Source organism: Lepidochelys kempii, chromosome 9, assembly GCF_965140285.1.
Source record: "Lepidochelys kempii isolate rLepKem1 chromosome 9, rLepKem1.hap1, whole genome shotgun sequence".
Taxonomy (NCBI): Eukaryota; Metazoa; Chordata; order Testudines; family Cheloniidae; genus Lepidochelys; species Lepidochelys kempii.
Window position 1 is genome coordinate 83,202,379 of NC_136388.1, and position 13,630 is coordinate 83,216,008.

Consider the following 13,630-nt stretch of genomic DNA (forward strand, 5'->3'; position numbering starts at 1 on the left):
TGTGACACTTAGCACCAAGGCTAAATTCACACAAATCTTTTAAAGCCTTTTATTTTAAAATGTTTCACTCCCAGCTGCAAGGGCTGAAGTTCTTCCTTGCTGCTATATTTTTGTTACTCTTCACTTGCTAAATATATTATTCTGTACAATTTCCCATCATCAGCTTATGATCTTTGTGTTCTAGCACCACATTTCCATTATAGGATGATTTATAACATAGTATGGAGATTGACCTTTAATGTTTTTGATTTATCATGCCCTCCCAACCAAATTCTAAACAAATACAAGTAAAGCAGAATAATAAAATCATATCTAGAAGAGTATCATTTAAAACTCTGCAAGGTTTATCTAAAAAAATGCAAATCCAGCAATGCATTAGAAATAGCCATTAAAGTCATCAATCAAGATATTTATAAGGTACTTAATCACAGCGGTATCTAGGTGCTAAAACAAAATTAAGGGTTGCATACCATTTTAAATGGCTGGGAACTATACTGCCTACTAATACCAGTTTTCTACAGCTAGTCTGTGGATATCTGTATGCTCATTTGAAATGTTCCCTTTTCCTCTTACTGTATATCTTTGACCCTGTTGTCATGGGATGGCACATGTAAAGAGAGAGTTCTCAAATCCCATTGTGAAGGCTTGGGATCATTTGGGGGGCAGTGAGTTTCATAGGTTTGAAAGCTAAACTAATTCAGATAAGTGATATTGAAACGGAAACCTTTTAAATGTGAGTGGCAAGTTCTAGAATCAGGCACAACCAACAAAAAATGCTGTTAAACAACAGAAATCACTGTGCATGGATGCTGCCCTTAGTCACATTTGTGTCTGAGCCATTTTTATGGTGCTGCTGATGAAGAAGAAAATACTGTTACTATTTAATGGACACACGCTGACCTTTCACTGGAAAGTCTGAGAAAGCAGCTCCATAAAGAGAGTTTGTTACTGGTCCCCCACAACCCAGTGACACAAAAGAATGAGAGTGGCACACCAATGAGTTGTGTTGTCAATAGGCAGGCTGAATGAGACAGGGCTGTCAGCTAGAAGCCATACCTGCAAAAATCTGCGTAATTATTCATGCATGGCCAGAGGAAGCTAAGATTAAAATATGTGGGTTTTTAAAAAAAGCTATTTCTAGTTTCTTTTCTCCCCCAGTCCCACATTGGGTTCCACAGTCAGTCTCAGATGTAAAAAGTAATAAATATTTAGACTTCATAGGCAATTACTCATTACAAACCTCAGTCTTTTGGGGTTGTAGTTTATTGGATAAAATCTGGGGAAGGGAAGGTGTCTTTATGGTGAACGCTCTCTTCGCCCCCTGCAGGGCTGTGGGTGTACTGTCTATAATATTGCACATAGGCATAAAACAACAGTGAGTAGGAGCAGCCAGCTCACCAAGAGTCAATTGGACAATCTCTGCCTTAGCCTAACATAAGTCATGCAAGCAAAAGGTTGCTTTCTGTGTACAGAAACACATAACAGCGGTGGCTATTTTCAGTATGGCTCACAAGGCGCCGGGATCCGGGCGGAGACGCCCCCCCGCCCCAGTGCAGCACCGCTGTGGACTCACGTCCTCCCTGGGGACCTTTGGGGGCGCGTCAGGGGGAGAGAACTACACTTCCCAGCAGCCTTTGCAGCGGGTTCCCACAGAGGGGCATGCTGGGAGTCGTAGTTGGCGGCGCCCGGTGAAAGTTAATCGGCGAAGCGGCGGCAGGCCGTTCCCAGAGCGCCTCGGTGTGTCTCATTCTCGTGCCGGCTTCGGCTTTGTCACCTCCCGGGGGCGCGGCGCAAGATGGATGAAGTGGCGGGCGGCTGCTGGGGCAGGTGCCCGCGGGGTAAGGCGCTGCCCCACAGGGCCGGGGGCGGGATCTACCCCTGGCTACAGCCAGCTGCTGCCCGCGCTCCGCCCTGGGGGCTGGGGGCGTGGGGCCGGCTCCCGGCAGCCCAGGGGCTCTGCACGGGCTGCAAGAGCTTTTCCGCCGCTGCCCTTTGAACTACTTTGTGTCCGCCGACCAAGGGGGGATGCGCCCATCCTCCTCCCGGGGCTTGAAGGGCGTTTGCTGAGAGAGGGATTTGTGGCTCCGGCTCCCTCCAAACGGCAGCGGGGAGAAACAAAACCGGCTGGTTTCCTCCCCTTCCTCCGGAGCCTCGAGAGAGGGGGGCTGGCCTCCCCCCGCTGCCCGTCTCTTCCCCTTCCTCCCCACCAAGCCCGGCTCTAGTCCCCGCTACTCCCTCCCCAGGGTCCCGGGGATGGGGCCGCCCCGCCCCCGGGCTCCCCGCAGGAGACGGGGGGCGGCCCTCCCCTTCTGTCCCCTTTCCGCACCTGCAGCAGAGTCCTGCGGGTGCAGTCTGGCTTTCCTGGCTCTCTGCCCGCCCTGTATCGCCCGAGAGGCGCTGTCTTGCCCTCCCCGCAGTTCAAAGGGGCGGGCGGTTGTCTGGCCTCTCTTCCCCCTGCTCCACTCTAGTGGGCCGAGGCAGGAGCTGGAGGGCTGGTTTTGTGGCTAAGGCACTGGGCTGGGACCCTGGAGACCTGTGTTCAGTTCCTGGCTTTACCACAGCTTCCTTTTGTGACCTTGTGGGGTGTGTGTGTGTGTCTGTCTATTCATTAATAACTGTGAGATATTTGAATACAAGAGGGGTGGGGGTATTTATCAGACTGAGGAAGGGGCTTCCCTCCCCCCTCCAGCTTGCCTTAAAGCCCAGAGAGAGCACATGCCCCTCCCCAACACCAAAGTGTGGGGCTGCCCTGTGCCACCTGCACCCCCAGCCCCAAACCTGTAGCATAAGAACGGCCCTACTGGGTCAGACCAAAGGTCCATCTAGCCCAGTATCCTGTCTTCTGACAGTGGCCAAAGCCAGGTGCCCCAGAGGGAATGAACAGAACTGGTCATCATCAAGTGATCCATTCGCTGTTGCCCATTCCCAGCTTCTGGCAAACACCAGGGACACCATCCCTGCCCATCCTGGCTAATAGCCATTGACGAACCTATCTTCCATGAATTTATCTAGTTCTTTTTTGAACCCTGTTATGGTCTTGGCCTTCACAACATTCTCTGGCAAGGAGTTCCACAGGTTGACTGTGCATTGTGTGAAAAAATACTTCCTTTTATTTGTTTTAAACCTCCTGCCTATTAATTTCATTTGGTGACCCGCTAGTTGTTGTGTTATGAGAAGTAGTAAACAACGTTTCCTTATCTACTTTCTCTTCACCAGTCATGATTTTATAGACCTCAATCATTATCTCCCCTTAGCCATTTCTTTTCCAAGCTGTAAAGTCCCAGTCTTATTAATCTCTCCTCATATGGAGGCTGTTCCATACCCCTAATAATTTTTGTTGCCCTTTTCTGAACCTTTTTCAATTCCAGTATATCTTCTTTGAGATGGGGCGACCACATCTGCACACAGTATTCAAGATGGGGGCGTACCATGGATTTATATAGAGGCAATATGATATTTTCTGTCTTATTATCTATCCCTTTCTTAATTATTCCCAACGTTCTGTTTACTTTTTTGACTGTCACTGCACATTGAGTGGGTGTTTTCAGAGTACTATCCACAATGACTCCAAAATCTCTTTCTTGAGTGGTAACAGCTAATTTAGGCCCCATCATTTTGTTGCCCAGTCACGAGAGATCCCTTTGTAGCTCTTCGCAGTCTGCCTGGGTCTTAACTATCTTTACTAATTTTGTATCATCTGCAAATTTTGCCACGTCACTGTTTACCCCTTTTTCCAGATCATTTATGAATATGTCGAATAGGACTGGTCCAGAACAGACCCCTGGGGGACATCACTATTTATCTCTCTCCATTCTGAAAACTGACCATTTATACCTATCCTTTGTTTCCTATCTTTTAACCAGTTACCAATCCATGAGAGCATCTTCCCTCTTATCCCGTGGCAGCTTACTTTGCATAAGAGCTTTTGGTGAGGGACCTTGTCAAAGGCTTTCTGAAAATCTAAGTACACTATATGCACTGGATCCCCTTGGTCCATAATGCTTGTTGACCCCCTCAAAGAATTCTAGTAGATTGGTGAGGCATGATTTCCCTTTACTAAAACCATGTTGACTCTTCCGCAACAAATTATGTTAATCTATATGTCTGACAATATTGTTCTTTATTATAGTTTTATTATAGCATCTACATAAAGATTCTGCTCTCTTTTTCCATCCGTCCCCTAGGCCTCTTTAAATTCCAAAGAGGGTAAGTAAATCCATACCCACCAGCTGGGATGTGTCAAGAGAACAAACTTTTCACTCAGTTTACAATAATCCCAGCAGAGTCAGTAGTTATAGTTTTGTGCCACTTCCTGCAAATCGCATTTAGCTCCATAAATTTATTTCAGTTCTTTGTTCTTGAATAAGTGTCAGGATCCTGCTAATCACTGCAGCCTTGGGCAGGGTCTGGGCCTAATGATCTTTGAGGCCAGGCACTGAGGTGATGGCAAATTGGGAGAATAAGTAGGTTGGGATTCTGTCTTCGTTAAACGTATTAAATATCCACTATGACCCTGCAATCCAAGCACAGGGAATAAATCCTATTAATTTCAGTGGGCTATTTACCTGTGTAAGGGATGCAAGATTAGGCAGTAAAAGCTAGATTTTGGGTACTGATGAAGCATAGCTTATAAATTGGACCCAAGGTGGGTTTAAACCTCCTTTTTTCTCTTGGAGGCAGCTAGGAGCTGATAGACCCCTCCACATAAATTGGAGCAGCCCAAGGTTCCTACATCAGTGGCTTCCTAGGGGTGGTTCTGTTAGTTCTGCAGCACAAGGCTCTTCAGTAATGCCCCTTCCTATGCTGGAGGAATCCTCAGCGGCTTGGTTAGCATGTCTCAAAGGGGCCACAGCAGAGACCAAAGTTCTGGCACTAACTGTCACTTCACATAAAATTAGTGGCTTAATCCTGGCAAAGAGCCTGGTTTCAGTCCCAAAGCGGTGTGATAGAAGCAGGAGATACGACTTGTTCAGGGGAGGAGAGATTCTGCTTTAATCTAATTTTGATTCCAATATATAATAATAATACCTAGTGTTTACTTTAGCACTTTTCATCAGTAGAATTCAAAGTGCTTTACAAAACAGGTAAGTAGTATTATTCCCATTAAGAATGCCTGTCACAGGCACTGGGCACCCTCCACAGATAGTTAAGAATACAAACCAGTTAATGAAAGCAGCAGTGACAACCAGTGACCTTTTCCCACACACAAGAAGCCATTCCACAAAACCACAATTTCCACATCAAATAAAACTCCATACCGTATTAGCTCCCAAATCTCAATTCTCCTCAAGCACCTGCTCAAATCAAAGGGCTTTGTGGCCTTGTAGATTAATGTATTTAGGTTATTACAGACCAAAGGAAGGGGAGCTGGGGAGTGAATTCCAGGGTTGAGGGGCCTCAGGGAGAATATTCTGTCAGTTGGTCCTTTATCCAAGTTCCGTCATTCGAATAAGTATGTGCATGTTAGGGAGCTTATTCAAACCTAGAGTCTGAACCTATCAGAGTTGGCCCTGGATCTACTTCAGTCTATTCATAGAAGAGAAAGAGTAATTCAAAATTAGAGATTGCCCAGAATTGGAACTCAGAATCTAAATTCAGTTTACATGACTCCTAAGACGAGGGAAACTTTGTGAAGAATGCTGGGCCAAAATTTTATAAGGTCAGTATGTGACACTTTGTCATAAATGGATCTGAATTCTCCTGTGTCAGCCTCAAACCCAAACTCTGAATCCTATCCTAGTGCTAAACCAGATCTATGTATCTTGTCCTCTTCCTCTGCCTATTGGAAACAGAACACCCCAGGATTGATGTTTCCCTACATTGGTCACTCTGAGTACCACTACAGACAATATCCTCTTCCGCAGTCTGAGTGCTTGATGTCATGTCATAGTTATTCCCTAGGAATGTGTCTGCCCTGGATTGTGATGATAATGCTCAATGGTGACCTAATTGCCGCAGTCTCACTGTGTAGGAAAAGTACGTGTTTGTGGCCTCTTGGTATGTCTTCTCACCAAAGAGATCATTGCCTCACATTACAATGTGCCTGGTCTAGCTTTCCCACCATTGCTACCACTGTGGAATTGCACCAGTCCTAGTACAAGGGTGGGAAATTTCTTGAAAATTGCCAGTATAGAAGGAGCCTCAAATCTTAGGTGGAACTAAAGAGAAAGGAACAATGGTCTAGGTGCCATTCCTGGTGCTGCTGCAGAATTAGGGCTAGATCTGCAAAGGGGACTTAGACTCAGCATAGCAGCACCCCATTTTTAGGTGTCGTGCCTCCGAATCGAATCCACAGCTCTGAATTAGGTGATCAGGTTTCCTGGACAATGCCTGGGAAAATTAGGCACCTAAGAAGGGGATCCACCAAGCCAGCAAGCTGAACAAGGAGCTGCCTAAGCTATACAGTGGGAAATGCTGAAGAGAAAGGTGGGGCCTAAGTCTTGCCCCTCAAAAGGAATTAGCCACCTAACTCTGGGCCAGAGGGAGGTGCCTCCTCCTACTCAGAAGACAAGCCACGACTCCTTTTCTGAATTTAGATGCCTATGCCAGGTTAGCCCTTTCTCTCATAAAGGTGGTGAAGGATGTGGGAGACCTGGGTTCAAATCCCCATTTTGCCTGATGTGGAACAGGAAGTTGAATCCAGGTCTCCTGTGTGAACATAGCGCCCACTGGGCTAGGGTAATCTAGGGTGGAAGTTTCTCCTGGTGGAGCTGTTCCACTTTGTATGAAATGCTTAAATGTTTGTTGGGCCAGCGAGAGTGAGTGAGAATAATTTTATTGCCCAGTGCTTAAGGCATTCACCAGGGATGTGGTAGAACCAAGTTCAAATTGCTGTTCCAATGAGTATTTAATTATTTATACAAAGTGGAGTAGCTACAACAGGAAAAATTGAGGGTAGCCTTCCTCAGAATATCTTAGAGCCCAGTGATCAGGGCACTCACCCGGGACATGAGACCTGCATTCAAGTCCCTGCTCCCCAGAAGGTTGACTGGGGGTCTATCCCTTGGCCTGTTGGACATAAGGGGGGGTGCGGGGTGATCCCATCACCAGAGCTATGTTTTGTGCAAGGCCCAATCTGGTAGGTGTCCTCTGAGAACATTTACTGACCTGGGCTCTGCAGATGAGATTTGTGGGGGAACCCCTAATCTGAGGATCCTGCTGGGGCTTACGCATGAGCTAGGCAGTGGGTGTCAAGATTTAAGCAGCTTTATGCATGCCCACTGCAGGTTGGATTGTTTCAAATCAAAGCAATTTAAATCACTGATTTTAATCATCATTTAAATCAGCAAGCAGGGAACCTTGATTTAAATCTGTAAAGCCACTGTGAATGTAAGGCATGGTTAAAGTTTAAAGTATTAATCACCTACATACATACTGTAATATTGGATGTATTCTAAATGCCTGAGAGAGTTGACCTATGGAGGGAAGAGGGGGAATGGAGAGAAGCTGGGAGGCAGAGAATGGAGGAAGAGAAAGCAGTGACGAGGAGACAAAGGAAGTGAAATGGTAACAGAGAAACTCAGGGCATGTGTAAACTGGTATGGGCACTGTAGCACCATAGCATAGATGTTTCCTATACTGATGTAGGTAATCCACATTCCTGAGTGGTGGTAGCTAGGTTGATGGAACAGTTCTTCCATTGACCTAGCTGTGTCTACACAGGGAGTTTGGTCAGCTTTTCACACCCCTGGGTGACATAGCTAGGTCAATCTAAATATTAAGTGAAGACCAAGGCTGAGAGTATGGGACTATATGAATTGCAGAGAAATGGGAGGGGAAGAGATGGGCTGGAAGGAGACTGGGGGAAAAGCAGTGTGCTGGATTGTTTGGTGAGCATTATGGAGGTGACTGTGGCTGTGTGTCACACCAAGCATCCCTGTGTGTCCTCCAGCACACTCTAAAATGTCATCTATGGGAGAAAGGGAAGATGATTCCTGGTAGAATACACGTTCACACAATGAAACCTTTAGTTTCTTCGACTGCATGTCTGTAGAGAGCTCATTGCTTCCCCGTGACCCCAGGAGACACTTCCATTTCTTTTCATGTGCCAGTGTTTGGCCAGCGGATGTAGGTGGGGCACTATTGGGTTCTCTTATTAACTCTTTAATTCACTGAATTTCCTAGTCTTGGTAGAACTAGATATTTGCATAGTGTGATCAAATAGAAGATTCAGGTTCTTTTACAGGGAGGCTGTTGTGCTGCCTCCGTCCTGTTACAGTGACTCTTACGTGTGTTTGCTTTTGATGTCCGAAGCTTAGGAGTCTGCATGCGTGGCCAGGGGCCAGAGCTGACTACTGAATTCATATTTCTGACTGAGGTGAGGGTTAGTATGAGCATGGGGAGAGGGGTATACGAGCAGCCCAGCAGGTACAACACAGCTAATAAAAGGGAGAAATGTCCACATTTTCTGTGGTATAAGTGTCCTGTACTGGAGTCACAATTCCTCTCGAATTCTTTCGACTCCTGCTTTTAGCACCTTCTAATATTGCAGCGATCTCTTTGTGTATACCTGCCATGGTCCTGAGTATCAGTGTCTTGAAAAGTGTGGAGCCTCATGTTTGAAACCACCTGGCACTTCGAGTAAGAGTCGGAGTTTGCTTTGGCTGCCTTGGTTCCCCACATGGTTTGTGCAACATGCTGTGTGTCATTTGCCTGTCACCCTCCACCCCAGAGTTAACTGCATCTCACTGGTGATTGTATGGTTAAAAAGTGCTTTGGGATTATATGTAAGCGGAAAGTGTTATTAGAATGATGCTCTCCAGAACCAGAATGCATTGGACCAATTGCTATTGAAATTGACTTTGCTATAAGTCGAATCTTATCTATTTGTGTTGTACTATTGATTATCATTATTATTATTTATTTATTCTTGGTAGCCCTCACAATTGTATTTGGTTTAGGGTTATAAAACTCGCTATAGATGTCCGTCCTATTGTCTTTATGGTCGTCCCATAAATTAAAATACACAATGCAAAATACACTATAAAGGATATCTACCAGCTGAGATGAGAATGGTAAAATAGACCCAAGCCCCTGCAGCACTCAGTCCATCCCCTCCCCCAACTTCTGCCAACTGTTCTGGCTGCTTTCTCCAAACCACTGCCCTTGTCTCAGTTTTAGCTGAATTATGTAGCAAACAGCCCTCACCCAGTCCCATGGTTTTTAGGGTCATATATAAAAGAACCCAAGGCCAGATTTTGGAGTGTTCAAGCATCCACCATGAGGGTTAGATTTTCAAAAGAGCTCCACTCCCATTTAGGCACCTAATTAAAGGTCATATCTTCAAAAGTGCTTGGCATCCAGCAGCTCCCATTGTGATGCTTATGGCCAATTTTCAAAAGACCTCCGTAGGTTGGGTGCTGAACTCCTGAAAATTCCATCCAGAAGCACTGGGTGATTTGTTCCACTGCTGTGGCCAGGTCAGCTGTGGTAGAGATGTGAAGATGGGTTTCTTCAGCCTGGTGAATAAATTGCAGCCTGTGCCCCCTCATTAAATGTTGCCAACAAGAAAGAGCTCTTGAGGCAGAGGCAAGGGTTGAAACAGACACAGCGGTAAAAACTCCAGCAGCAGGTCTGTAGTGCGGCTCATACTGTTGAATTGATGGAGATGCATGCCAAAGCCCCATGTATTTTTAAAAAATTAATTTCTTTATGTATGTGTTTAATACTTTAGGCCAATATTTGTGAGGCCTTTTGAGATCCTTGGATCAAGTATATTATATAAGGGTCCCAAGCCCATTACAATCCATCAAAAGAATCCCATTCCTGTTTTCAAGACATTTAAACAACAAAACAGAAACCATTTTAAGCAGCTTAATGTGTATTTATTGAAGAGACGAGTCTCCAAGAAATAGCTTGAATATCATGGCTTTTCATTACTGTATATTAAGAAGGAAATCGGAAGAACAAAAAGCTACTTTTGAAAAGTGTTCAATGGGAAACAAACTGGCAAAACCCAAGAAACTCAAACCTAAGGCTAATGAATACTCTGTCCTGAACTCACATTGTCTCTTTTGATTCCCCACACTCTCATGAGCTGCACACAGATTCAGTTTGCCAGTCTTAACCCTTCTGACTGAGGTCTGCTCTACATGCAGTTTTTGTTCTGGTATAACTATGTTGGGGTGGGGTGTGATTTTTATTTTTTACCGATATAGTTATACCGATGCAAACCCTAGTGTGGATGCAATTCTATTTGTATAAATACCAGTATAACTGAGTCTGCACTGGGGGAGGTGTACCACTTTAACGATACTATATTTTAACTATATAACTTTTGTGTGTAGACAAGGCTTATGTGTACACCAGGAGAATTAGGACCTGTGACACACCGCTGTTGCAGTTTCATGATGGAAGCTCTAGTGCAGATAGGGCTTAGAGCAGGTCTGGACTGCACTTTAGTTAAAAAGCCAGTGGCTAGCCTACACTAGCTGTTCCGCTGTTGATACTGCTGGCACAGCTGCACCCATGCCAGTTCTACAGTGGGAAATTTGAAGGAAAAACAGTGTTGTGTAGATGCACCTTTAATGTGCTGCTGTTACTTGTCACAGCAGTAATGAAATTGATGGAATGCCATAATTGAGGATTGGATAGCTGGAAGATTCAGCATTATGGAAGCCCTGTTCTGACAGATTGTGTCTGGACTATTCAGTAGCGCAGAATAGGTGCTTTCTTCTGTGAACAGCAGTAAAAACAGGATGTTTACTACCTGCAACAGTTAAATTTATTCCAGTATGGACCAAATTATAAATAATGGTTTCTGAGCTGACAAAGATACCAAACATAATGATCTGCTAGGGTGATCTGGCCTCTTAAAAGTGACTGTTCTGTCTGCCAAAGTTTAGCAATCTGTTTAGTGTTGCTGTTGTTTGTTAAGTTGAAATGGGTCAAATTTATAGCCCATTAAAAAAAAATGGCATATTGTGTTTTTAAAATAGAATTGATTTTCTTCGTTCATTTTTTCCTCTAAATGGCCTATTAAACTTGGTATCACCAGCAGAGGATGCTGGTGCTCTGTCAGAACTCAGAACCAGCATCTCAAACGGATTGGAAAAATCTGATTCGACCTTGTTCCGTGATCAAATCTGTACTTTTTTATTTTAGGAAAATAAAGTTTCAATCAATTATCTGATACTCACTGTCTTGCTGCTTTTAGTTCCATCAAAGGAGAAATGTAATTCTAAAAATTATCCATTTGCTTAAAAAAACTTGATGTTGGTTGTCTTTTTTGCTCTCTCTCTTTCTCTCTCTCTCTAACCTTTGAATAGAGTTTCATGTGTTTTGTCCTCAGCAGAGATTATCCTCCTCTTTAGATAATGTATTCTCATTTCACTGCTTCTTTTTAATTTTTTGGTCAGAGTTAATATTCAGAATCAGTTTAATATTTAATGCTGCTTTTATTGGGAGGATATAGGCTGATCCTGTAATTAGTTCCACTCAGATGTAGGGGAAGCGGGAGGTGTCTGTGTGTGTGGAGCTCATTGTAGGATTGAGGCTATACTCTTATTCTTGCAGGGGGGTGGATAAAAAGATCAATTAGATCTCTTTCAGCTCTCAATTCTGTGACTCTAATATTAAAAGTGAGCTGCAAAGGACTTAAATACAAATGGGCTTATGTTCTTTATTTCTTTTTCTTTTTTTGTTATTGTTGTTGCTTTGCTTCTTTATGATGTATAAAGAGGGCCTGAAAGATCTTTCTTTTTTCCGAAAAGAAAATTTGCCTTTTTTTAGTCTTAGGAATATCAAGAATATGAAGTCTGCTTCTTCTGGAGGACTTGCTGAATGTCTCAGAACATGTTCTATTGTGAGTTCTCAGAACTTCGTATTGAAATTTTAGTAAACGCTTCCTTTCTTCAAAATGTTCAATAATCACTGCAGTTAAATAGCTGTTAACAACACAAAACAATACACTATCTGACTAAACATCCCTTTTCCCTCTCACTTGCTAAACTTTCATTCTTTTGTGGTATCATCATATTGTTAGTTCTTCATCATAGAGTCGTACAGGGCAAATTCTAATTTCAAATGCAAAAAAAGTGTGTGTGTATATCTATATTATAATATATAAAAATAGGCTTTCTTTGTACAACACAAAGAGGGGAAAAAAGAGATGCACGAGTCTAATATTTTTCTTTGTAAGTGACCTTTAAGACAAATAAACTGCAGTCTAGAACAGAAGCATTAATTTTGGTTGGGAAGAGTAAATTGTATAATGTATAATTTTCATTGTGGTGAAGTATTGATTATACTGGAATTCCATGTCCTCTATCACTTTTTATTGTGGCACCTTTCCTTAATAATGTGTCGACATTAGGGGAAAAAAGGAGATCAGTAGAGTAATATTGATAATAATACAAATAATTACTGATATCATTGGTAATGGCGTTTGTGATTGATATTCCCACATTTAAATAGTCATTGATGAATATGACCTAATTTGATCAAATGATCACTGTGTTGAAGTGCATGGAAAGCGGCCCCTGCACTACAGTGCCTTTTTATACACTGTTTTATAACACACAGTCCACTGTGGATCTGATTCAAAGCCCACTGGAGTCAATGGAAGTCTTTTCATTGACTCCAGTGGGCTTTAGATCAGATCCTATGTAGAGTCCAGCAGTAAACTTTTTTAAATCCTAAAACACTTCAGTAATAGTATTTTACACCCAAAGATTTCAGCATGCTCACAGGTCCTCTGTGAGATAGGTCCTTATTAATATACTTGGTTTAGAGATGATTAAATCAAATCCCTTCTTAAGAATCTGATCTTGAAGCCGTTTCTTAGGCAAAACTCCCATGTAAATCCGTGGGAGTTGGGCATGAATATAGCCAGAGTGAAGCCAACACATTTAATTTAATTTTTCTGTAGTCGGTGATTGCTTAGCAGCATTCTAACTATTTCTTCCGAATTGCTCTGTAAAAGGGGGCCTGTGCTTGCTAATTATAGCACTTCCCTTACAGGCTATAGCCGAAAGGGATTAATGGTGGAAACATTGTCGCTCATTTTGTTTTCCATTTTCAGTGGGTGAGGCTGCTTTTGTTCCACTGCACACACTAAAGTCCCAACTACTCTGTGCTGGGAACTGGATTAAGGAGCTGTGTTTAAACCGCCAATCCTAGTATTAGCTGGAACCATGTTCCTCAATTCAGTGTAAAGCCTGGGATAAACAGGGTCTGAGGCTATCTATGGCCATGTCTACACTACAAATTTTGGTCGACGCTAGTTATGTTGGCATAAAGCCGCCACAATTAGTATAGTGCTTGTGCACATGTGTACTTGGCTCCTTCCATCAGCGCTGCACATACTCACCGGGAGTGCTTGTGTCAATGAACAGTGTGGTAGGTATCCTGATGTATAACTCACCATTGTTCAGTGCACTATTTTTGGGGAAGTTTTGGCAGTCCGTGGTGGGACAGAAATGAGTCTAGCAGGGGTGCCTGTGAGCAAAGGGTCAACTTCTCAACATGCCACTCTCTCCACCCCATAATTTTTGTGACTTTGTAAAAATTTCACAAACCCATGCATCCCCCCCCTCCCCCCCCGTCAGCCTTCTCTGACAGAAGCATGTGGCATACACAGCTCTGTACTACTGTCATAAGTGTTGCAAACATTGGATGGTATTTGCAGAGC

General features: G+C 43.6%; 1 protein-coding gene across 4 annotated transcripts in view; it reads left to right on the forward strand.

Annotated features, from left to right (window-relative positions):
* The first annotated feature begins 1,655 nt into the window (after positions 1–1,655).
* AMOT (angiomotin) overlaps positions 1,656–13,630 on the forward strand; it is an 83,167-nt gene continuing 71,192 nt past the window's right edge. For 3 of the 4 annotated variants that reach the window (XM_073361156.2, XM_073361157.2, XM_073361154.2), the window contains exon 1: positions 1,656–1,838. The gene's annotated coding sequence lies outside the window, so the exon portion shown is untranslated. The remainder of the gene's footprint in view (positions 1,839–13,630) is intronic. The other variant, XM_073361158.2, reaches the window with a different exon arrangement.